Source organism: Muntiacus reevesi, chromosome 2 (assembly GCF_963930625.1).
Source record: "Muntiacus reevesi chromosome 2, mMunRee1.1, whole genome shotgun sequence".
Taxonomy (NCBI): Eukaryota; Metazoa; Chordata; class Mammalia; order Artiodactyla; family Cervidae; genus Muntiacus; species Muntiacus reevesi.
In genome coordinates, this window is record NC_089250.1 from 69,927,047 (window position 1) to 69,934,813 (window position 7,767).

A 7,767-nucleotide genomic window follows, 5' to 3' on the forward strand; every position below is an offset into this window, starting at 1 on the left:
ATGTCTTATATTACAGTTTCTGGGGATCACAAATCCAGATAGAGCATAGCTGGGTGCCACTGACTTAAGATGTCTTATGAGGTTGCAGCAGACTGTCAGCGTGGACTGCAGTCTGAAAGAAAGGCTTAAGTCAGGGAGGACGTGCTTCCAAGGCCACCCGTTTGACTGTGGGCTTCTCTCGGTTCCCTGCCTTGCAGACAGGGCAGCTCACGGCATGAGCTGGTTTCCCTCGGAATGAGTGAGTGAGAAAGCCAGAAAGAATATTCCCAAGCTGGACACGACCGTCGTATTACGGCCTCCTCTTAGGACTGATGTCCATCTCTTCTGCCATATTCTATCATTAGAAGTAATTCAATAAGTCCAACCTTCATTTAATGAGTGGGAGACATACAAGGCTGTGAATTCCAGGAAGTGGAGACCATCCTGAACAATGGTTATTCCCCGGCACTTTGTCCCTTTCTATTCGCAGAGCTGCCTTCTCTGGCTTCAGAGAAAGTTCCCAGGAAAAGAGATTCAAATATTAGGGCACATGACTGGGGTATTGTGATCATCACTTCCCCAGCTCCCTCACTCCTGGGGGACTGCAAATTGGCTGCACCCTTCTGCTCAAAGCCACAACTCCTATCTGGCGGTCTTCCCCAGTGTTCTCCCCTCTCTAGGAATGTAAACCTTGTTTTCCCTTTTTGTCACTAAAGGGTACATTACCAAGCCACCTGCTACCTGGATTTAAGCTCCCAGCTCCACTGGGAACCCACGTGTCAGCAATATTCCATCTGAGGGGAGAAAGAACTGGGGTATTTATACACCCATTACCATCGGACATTAATTCTGAGGATGGGCTTGTATTTTTTTTTTTTTTTTTTTTTTTTTAGTATTTATTTATTTGCTGCATGGGACTTAGTTGTGGCATGCAGGATCTTTTGTTGCAGCACTCACAGGCTCTATAGATGTGGTCTGTGGGCTTATTTGCTCCGTGTGGGCGTGTGGGATCTTAGTTCCCCAACCAGGGATTGAACCCATGTCCCCAGCATTGCAAGGTGGATTCTTAACCACTGAACCACCAGGAAAAGTCTCAAGAATGGGTGCTTGTTTTTGTTTTTTAAATAAAGTCAAATCGAATCTGGCCTACATGAGCTGGAACCCCTCCAAGTTCCGGTCATCACTTCATTCCCTTGTTCCTCCCAGCCTGGGGTAGGAAGGGGTCCCCACAGTGCTCCTGTCAGTTTCCCTAACCTCTACCCTCCCCTTGTAAACACTTCCTTTATCTAAACTCGCCTTATCTAAACATGTCTTGTGGGAGACTGAGAAGATGACAGTTACTTAGATCTCTAACACATCTCTTGGTGTCACTCTCTGTTCATAAAGCAAAGATTCTTCAAAGACTTATTTTTTGCTACTTCTGCCCTTTCTCTTTGCTTCAGACCCCCACACTTTAAAGATCTGCTTTTCCTGGTCCATCCATCACTCTCCTTTCATAATTACAAAGAGCGCCAGCTCTATTTTTCACACTGCCTTCTCTATGCTCCCCAAATTCTGAATCTTGATGATCCCATCTTGTGTGTGTGTGGTTTAGTATCTTTCCCGCTGTATTTTTTTTAAAAGGCAGGGACACTATCATATCTTTATTGCTTAGGGAAATGACCTGGCACTAATTCATCTGAATTTCTTACAAAGTTCAGTTAAACATGTATTCATGTCTGAATGAACTGTGCAAAGAAGACAGAAAAAGTTAAGATATGGCCACCGACTTGGGTCAAAGTTCAGAAACTGAGTGGTTACCTGGCAACCAGTGCTCCAGGCAGGGAGCCTGACAAAGAAGACAAATTTTACTTTCGGTGTCTCTTGGATCTCAACTGATTATGTGCCAGTGCATGAAAACAGCCTCGTAATCAAGTAACCACAGTCCCAAACAGAAATGATGTTAAAATTACTAGTATGATATTTAAAATACTAAGCAGCAAATACGGCACAGGCAGGAGCAATCAGAACAGACCCCAGGAGGTTTGCTGTAGCCGGGAAACCAGCTGAATATCAATCTTGGGTCTGGATCACACGTGTCCCTAGGAGCCCCCTGTGAACTTTCTTGCTCTTGGGCAATCTCTCTTCTCCATGGGAAAGCAATCTGTTAGCATCTTTGTGAAATACTTCATGATCTCTGGGGAACTGTTTTTCTATAACTGAAGAGTAGTTTCTTATTTCCTTCTTGGTTGTAAGCAAATCTGGATTATTTAGATCAACATGATTTACTCTGCAGATACACTGTCACAAGTGTTAAGGTTAATAATTCATTAGCAAATCTGTCTGAAATCATTTCCTTGTATTTGCTACAATTTTAATGTGATTGCAGAACTTCCTCCCCGCCCTCTCCCCTCACAAACTCGTTGCTTTGCTGTGAATGAGGCTTTGGAACTCTGGGCCCAGGGCAAAAGGCCTGGACTAAGTCCCAGGAGATGGTCAGGCCTTAACAGAGCTACAGATGATAGCACCCTTTTCCAATCTCTGTGCAGAGAGGAAAGTGATTTTTGCTCCCATGATCTATTTTGAAAACGTTCAATTTAACAGACTTTATATGATTCTTACTATGCTTTGCTATGGGTATTGTTCCAAATGTGCTTCAAATCTCAACTCATTTAGTCTTCATAACATCCTTACTAGGTAGATCCTCGTCCTATCCATAATTCATAGATGGGGAACTGAGGCAGAGAAAACTTCAGTAACCAATTCAGGGCCCCAGAGCTCACATGCAGAAGAGCTAAAATTTGAACCTAGTCTGATTCCAGGACTGTGTTTTCCTAACCAAGACAATATTTTTTATAATTCAGGCGATTGTGTCTGGTCATTTACTTACAAGGGAAGTAGTACCTAACTGATGGATATAGGAAGCACCTATATTGAATGAGCACCTAAAATATACCAGGCTTTGATCCAAAACTTTGGTTTGCCATCTTCACTACCTTTCAACAATCCTAGGAAACAGACACCGTAACCTCTAATTTGCGTGCTAAATCACCTTAGTCGTGGCCAGCTCTGTGTGTGGCCCTTGTGGACAATAGACCGCCAGGCTCCTTGTTCACGGGATTCTCCAGGCAAAAATACTGGAGTGGGTTGCCATGTCCTCTTCTAGCGAATCTTGCCAACCCTAGGATCGAACTCATGCCTCTTAAGTCTCTCACATTGGGGAGCGAATTCTTTAACACTAGCGCCACCTGGGAAACCCAATCTCTAGTTTACAAGTGAATTAATTAAAAGATAAAACAGAATAGGAATCCTAGCACCATGACTGGTCACTCAACACATATTAATTTAATTAATGCATAAATACAGACATTTGCAGTGCAGTCTAAATTTGAAACCAAGTCTCTTTGACTTTTACCTGAAAAGTGAGCAAGCTATCCCTAAGTAGATAATTAGAAAGGTATGGATAACAACTTATTTTCTAAAAAAAGATATTAACATAAATATACTAAACTATAAATATTAATTAAAGTAGTAACCATAGATATTAACTCATTTCTAATCATTGTGCATAAATGATATAATCATTTTCCAACACTGCTTCATCTAACCTTAATTTCTCTTATTTTGTCTTCAAGAGAAAATATAACTTTCTATCTTGGTTGCTTAGGAATATTTAATCCACAAGGAATTTATTTTGGTTTATAGTATGAATTATATATTTATAAATAAAACATGTCATATATATATTAAAAATTATGTATTTCTCCAAATAGCTAGCTAATAGTCCTCCCATCATTGACTGAATAATATATTATTTCCCTACCTTATTCTCATAGTAAATTATTTTTAGCTCTTAATTTGAAATGATTTTAGACGTTAAAAAAATTTGCAGTAATAGAATTAGCTAGTTCTGTGTACCCTTTACCCAGCTTCCCCTTATGTTAAGAACTTACACAATCATAGTGTAATGATCAGAACCAAAAAATTACATTGATCTAATACAATCAATGCAAAGAAATAGAGGAAAACAACAGAATGGGAAAGACTAGAGATCTCTTCAAGAAAATTAGAGACACCAAGGGAACATTTCATGCAAAAATGGGCTCAATAAAGGACAGAAATGGTATGGACCTAACAGAAGCAGAAGATATTAAGAAGAGGTGGCAAGAATACACAGAAGATTTGTACAAAAAAGATCTTCATGACCCAGATAATCACAATGGTGTGATCACTCACCTAGAGCCAGACATCCTGGAATGTGAAGTCAAGTGGGCCTTAGAAAGCATCACTATAAACAAAGCTAGTGGAGGTGATGGAATTCCAGTTGAGCTATTTCAAATCCTGAAAGATGATGCTGTGAAAGTGCTGCACTCAGTATGCCAGCAAATTTGGAAAACTCAGCAGTGGCCACAGGACTGGAAAAGTCAGTTTTCATTCCAATCCCAAAGAAAGGCAATCCCAAAGAATGTTCAAACTACCGCACAATTGCACTCATCTCACACACTAGTAAAGTAATACTCAAAATTCTCCAAGCCAGACTTTAGCAATATGTGAACCGTGAACTTCCAGATGTTCAAGCTGGTTTTAGAAAAGGCAGAAGAACCAGCGATCATATTGCCAGCATCCGCTGGATCATTGAAAAAGCAAGAGAGTTCTAGAAAAACATCTATTTCTGCTTTATTGACTATGCCAAAGCCTTTGACTGTGTGGATCGCAATAAACTGTGGAAGATTCTGAAGGAGATGGGAATACCAGACCACCTGACCTGCCTCTTAAGAAACCTGTATGCAGGTCAGGAAGCAACAGTTAGAACTGGACATGGAACAACAGACTGGTTCCAAATAGGAAAAGGAGTATGTCAAGGCTGTATATTGTCACCCTGCTTATTTAACTTTTATGCAGAGGACATCATGAGAAATGCTGGTCTGGAAGAAGCCCAAGCTGGAATCAAGATTGCCGGGAGAAATATCAATAACCTCAGATATGCAGATGACACCACCCTTATGGCAGAAAGTGAAGAGGAACTAAAAAGCCTCTTGATGAAAGTGAAAGAGGAGAGTGTAAAAGTTGGCTTAAAGCTCAACATTCAGAAAACTAAGATCATGGCTTCTGGTCCCATCACTTCATGGGAAATAGATGGGGAGACAGTGGAAACAGTGTCAGACTTTATTTTTTGGGGCTTCAAAATCACTGCAGATGGTGACTGCAGCCATGAAATTAAAACACGCTTACTCCTTGGAAGGAAAGTGATGACCAATTTAGATAGCATATTAAAAAGCAGAGACATTACTTGGCCAACAAAGGTCCGTCTGGTCAAGGCTATGGTTTTTCCAGTGGTCAAGTATGGATGTGAGAGTTGGACTGTGAAGAAAGCTGAGCGCCGAAAAATTGATGCTTTTGAACTGTGGTGTTGGAGAAGACTCTTGAGAGTCCCTTGGACTGCAAGGAGATCCAACCAGTCCATCCTAAAGGAGATCAGTCCTGCATGTTCATTGGAAGGACTGATGCTGAAGCTGAAGCTCCAATACTTTGGCCACCTCATGCAAAGAGCTGACTCATTGGTAAAGACCCTGATACTGGGAGGGATTGGGGGCAGGAAGAGAAGGGGACGACAGAGGATGAGATGGCTGGATGGCATCACCAACTCGATGGACATGAGTTTGAGTAAACTCTGGGAATTTGTGATGGACAGGGAGGCCTGGTGTGCTGTGATTCATGTGGTCACAAAGAGTCAGACAGGACTGAGCGACTGAACTCAACTGAATTGAATACAATTTAATAATCTGCAGACCTTATTTGATTTTCACCAATTTTCCCATTAATGTCCTTTGTCTGGTCCAGGATCCCATCTCACTGCATGTATCACATTCCTATGCAATGTAGGAATATTTCATTTACTTATTTCTTAGCGTTCTTCAATCTGACATTACTCAGGATTTGAACCTAGCCTGATTCCAGAGGAATAATAATAAAGAAATATGAAATGGTCTTCACAACACTAAAGCAGCACAAAGAAATACAAAATGAAAGCATGGAGGCCTTGTTTTAGACATGACAGTTGGGACAGCCTCTCTGAAGTGGTGATATTTGAATACAGATATAAATAAAATGAAGAGTTAGTTAAGAAACTACCTGGGGAAAGAACATTCCAGATGAAGAAAATATCCTGTGCAAAGGTCCTGTGGCAGGAATGAGTTTGGCCAATTCGAAGTATACCATGATCAGGTCTCCTAGAACACAGGTCTAGGAGACAAAGGCAAAGATGAGCACATCACTCAGTCCCTCTGGGCTCAGCCTGCTCATGTATATAAAATGTAATAATTTAGCAGGATCCTCTTGGAGGTTTCTTCCAGCTCAGACATTACAGACCCTCCATAAACTGCATTATCAATAGAACTTGAGTCAGAGACAACAACTTAAAAGAGACAAGCAGGGAGATGAGCCTGGTTCCTACTGTGTGCCCAAAGATACACTGGGACACCCCTGAGCTGGAATCCCCTCCACGAAGAACCATATGAAAGTGAAATGAAAGTGTCAATCACTCAGTCACGTCCGACTTCTTACGACCTCATGGACCGTCAGGCTCCTCTGTTCATGGGATTCTCCAGGCAAGAATACTGGAGTGGGTAGCCATTCTGTTCTCCAGGGCATCTTCCCGGCCCAGAGATTGAACAGGGGTCTCCTGCACTGCAGGCAGATTCTTTATCATCTGAGCTACAGGGAAGCCCCATAGAACCCTGTGAAGTGAAGTGAAGCAAAGCGAAGTGAAAGTCGCTCAGTTGTGTCCAACTCTTTGTGACCCCAAGGACTATACAGCTATACAGCCTCATATGGTGAGAGTTGGCTATACAAGAACTGCTCTCACTTTTCTAGTTAGCAGAGCTAACAGGTATGTATAGAGCACCGGCTTTCAACTCTATTACACTTGTCAACTGAAACTCTACTGAACACATTATATTTTATTGATGACTCAAGTACCCTTCGAGCTCTGGAAAGAGCCTGAAGGTCATGATTATAATCTCTAATTAGCTTTGTTCTGGAGCTGTGTGGGAGGGCTGGTTAACCAGAAGTTTCAGGTACATGAGTTCCGGATAAAGAATTGCTGCCTCAATGGATTAAGAACAGATTTTGTTCATTTACTCAAGTGCTTGTTAATTGTGAATAATTACTGGAGGGTGTACTTTAGCCATCATCTGCACATATAAATAACCATTCGTACCATGACTCCGGGCTATTAATACCCTCCCAGGGCCATTCTAATATAATGCCGGGAGGAGTGTGGGCTCACAGCCTCTATGTGAATTTCTGTTTGGCCTGACATCAGAGGATGCCAGGAGAAAAAAAAAAAGAAAAAACTCCACTGGGATCTAAGTTAACCTGAATTAGTCAAGGTTTGAGCAACTAACATCCATAATGAAAACTGCTGAAGGATAAGGTATTTTTGGAAGCTCCCCACCAAGGATTAGGAAAAGAATTAAACTCTGTGATGCCTCAGATTCAAAGCAGAGCCCCCTGCTGTCTTCCAAGACTTCTGCCTCATCAGTAAGGAGAAAAGTGAGAGGGTGGTCCCGGTGTTTACCAACCGTCATCCGCCCTGCCATCCCTGTCAAATGCTGAGGTTTGGGGGTTGTGGAGCAAGTGAATGGGACAGAGGATTGAGCAAAGTGCAGCTCAGATCCAGCAAGCTCATTAAGTGGCAGCACAGCTCAGATCCAGCAAGCTCACTAAATGGCAGGTGGGTTATATACGTCCCTCCCAAGAGTGAATGAGTGAGTGAGTGAAAGTCACTCAGTCGTATCCGACTCTTTG